Here is a 3,455-nt window from a genome sequence, read left to right on the forward strand (position 1 = left end):
AACTTTTGGTGGATTCTTCTTATGGATTATTAAGTTATAGTAATAACTAGGAGTATTCTAGTAATGGAATTCCATATCGTGAATCCTTTATTCTTGGCCGCTTCAAGATATGATGACTAATTAAAAAATATCAACCTTGGGATAAAGAGTTTACACTGCTTATGTTTACTTCCACTTTTTTCTTGTACGTAGGAAATGAGATTTTTTCTTTTTACTACAAATTTATAAGCTGTTTTGTTTCACTCATATAGCTATCTAGTTTAACTTACCAACCCAAATACTAAATAAGAAAAGGAATATAAATAGTTAATGGATTTTATAGGAAAAAGATCTATTTTAACGAATCACACGTAGAGATATTGCTAGCACACAAAAAGTTAATGGTATTTCATAACTAATGGATTGAGCAGCAGCTCGTAGACCGCCTGAAAAAGAATATTTATTATTTGAGCTATATCCTGCCATAAGAAGACCAATAGGAGCTATACTTGAAATGGCAATCCATAAAAAAACACCAATACTAAGATCGGCTAAAACAAAATGATATCCCAAAGGGATAACTAAAAAACTTAATAAAACTGATATGACTGCTATAGAGGGTCCAATGCTAAATAAAGAAATATCTCCTCGGGATGGCAGAATATCTTCTTTAAAAAGTAGCTTAGTCCCATCTGCTATAGCTTGAAGCAGGCCCAGGGGGCCAGCATATTCAGGACCAATACGTTGTTGTATCGACGCAGATATTTCTCTTTCTAACCACACAATTACGAGTACCTCTATTGTTATTCCCAAAAGGAGGGTCAAAATGGGTAGAATCGATATCAGTCCATAGACTTCTTTTAATAATTCCAATTTCGAAAAAGAATTGATAGTTTCTACCTCTACCCTATCTATTATCATTTCAACGATCAACTTCCCCCATAATGATATCTATACTACCTAATATCGTCATGATATCAGCCAATTTCATTTTTTTAACTAGCTGAGGAAGAATTTGCAAATTAATAAACCCGGGTGGACGGATTTTCCATCTCCAGGGGAAAAGGCTATCATCTCCTACTAGATAAATCCCTAATTCACCTTTTGGGGCTTCTACTCTTACATAAAGCTCTTGTCTTGACAATTCAAAATTGGGCGAAGGTTTTTTACCAAGAAATTTATACTCAAAATCATTCCATTCAGAATTATTTTCTTTCTTAAAGCGTCGGACTTCTAAATTTTCATAAGGTCCTCCAGGAATTTTTTCTACAGCTTGTTGAATTATTTTGATGGATTCCCTCATTTCACCAATTCGTACTAAATAGCGAGCTAACGAATCCCCTTCTTTTTGCCATTGGACTTTCCAATCAAATTGGTTGTAAGACTCATAAGGATCTACTTTACGAAGATCCCATTGTATTCCAGAAGCTCGTAACATCGGTCCCGATAAGCCCCAATTTACTGCTTCTTCTCCGCTAATAAAACCTACTCCTTCAACTCGCTCTAAAAAAATTGGATTCTGTGTAATAAGTTGTTGATATTCAACAACTCCGCGTAAAAAATAATCACAGAAATCTAAACATTTATCGATCCATCCATAAGGTAGATCGGCGGCTACTCCTCCGATGCGAAAGTAATTGTGCATCATTCGCATACCTGTAGCAGCTTCAAATAGATCATATATTAATTCTCTCTCTCTAAAAATATAGAAAAAAGGAGTCTGTGCGCCGAGATCCGCCATAAAAGGTCCAAGCCATAGCAAGTGAGAAGCTATCCGGCTTAATTCTAACATAATTACCCTAATATAGCTGGCTCTTTGTGGTATTTGAATATTCTCCAAGAATTCTGGTGCATTTACTGTTATTGCTTCTGTAAACATAGTAGCTAAATAATCCCACCTTGTTACATAAGGTAAGTATTGTATAATAGTTCGGTTTTCCGCGATTTTTTCCATTCCTCTGTGTAAATACCCTAATATGGGTTCACAATCAATAACATCCTCACCATCGAGAGTAACGATCAGTCGAAGAACACCATGCATTGATGGGTGTTGAGGGCCCATATTGACTATCATGAGATCTTTTCTTGTAAGCGGTAGACTCATATCCTTTCTTCCTTAATTCATTATTCCATGAAAATGGATTATTCCATGAATTCCTCAAAGCGAGGCTCATCAAAATGAAAAATCTAAGACTACTATAAGACTACTAAAAAAATAATAAAACAAGAAAAAAATTTGAACGATTAAATTACTGCTCCCGAATATTCAACTGACCGATTAATTTCTTATAACGTACTCTATTTTTCTTTGCCAAATAAGCCAGCAAACGTCGACGTTTTCCCAAAAGTCTTCGTAGACCTCTTTCCGATGAAAAATCTTTTTTGTGTAATTCCAAATGTGAAGCAAGTCTCCGTATCTTATTGGTGAAACTGAATACTTGAAATTCAACAGAACCCCTGTTTTCTTCTTTTTCTTCTTTAACCATAAATCCAAAAATTTTTCTACCTCCTTTCTTTTTCATGTATTTTTCTGATCAGGAAAAATACAAAATTATGTCAGTTATTTTGAAGTTATTCTAATCTCGTACACACACAAATTTGCAATTATTCATCTACTACTGGAATTTGGATTTATTTTATCGATGCAAATTGGATTTGGATAGAAGGGTACATTCTTTCTAATATTTTAGATAGAAGAAATGTTTCTTCTATCTAAAATATTAGAAAGAATTTTGCTGATTTATTTATTGCTATATGCAATTTATGGAATTGATACACCATTTAATTGATATCATTTAGCAAAATGAAACACAGCATATGCATCCATCTTTTGGCTCGAGAATTTCACGGGATAGAGATATGGTATAAGAAATAGACTATTAAGTAACTCTAAATGAATTGTGGATACATCTGTATCCTTAACATACTGAAACGATTGTCATTATTCGTATCAAACCAATAGCGATTCATACAAGCTAAATCTTCTAATCAATGGTGGGCCAATAATGAATTTTTTTGCATATGTATTAAGACGCTTGGCCTGATTTCGAAATTGTCCAGAGTTTTATATGTTGTTTTCATTGCAAAATGATGGGTCTCCTTCCATAACTTTCCAATTACGAGTACGAGAATTGAAAGACATGAAAATTCTCAATTCTCTACGGCGTCTAGTAGATAGAAACAAGAAAATCAGAAGAATCTTTCTCTCTATTCACTATCATTCCGCGTCTTCGACTTCTATTAGTTTCTTTTCTTCTTTAATGCAATAGCTATAGTTTGATATAAGAATCCATTTCTCAAAGTAATGGAAACCATTCTCTTATAGGAAATGGTTCGAAAATCGCTATTCCACCTTTTAGGTATCGTGAAAAGTGATACCTGTGAAGATCGTGCATTTCAGTCAAATTCAGATCCGTTTTTCGAGTCCATGATATAATATAACCAAATTGGATAGATCTTCCACCTGTTTAGCTAAG

This window comes from Triticum urartu, unplaced genomic scaffold, assembly GCF_056163025.1.
Source record: "Triticum urartu cultivar PI428250 unplaced genomic scaffold, HENAU_Tu73 scaffold1067, whole genome shotgun sequence".
Taxonomy (NCBI): Eukaryota; Viridiplantae; Streptophyta; class Magnoliopsida; order Poales; family Poaceae; genus Triticum; species Triticum urartu.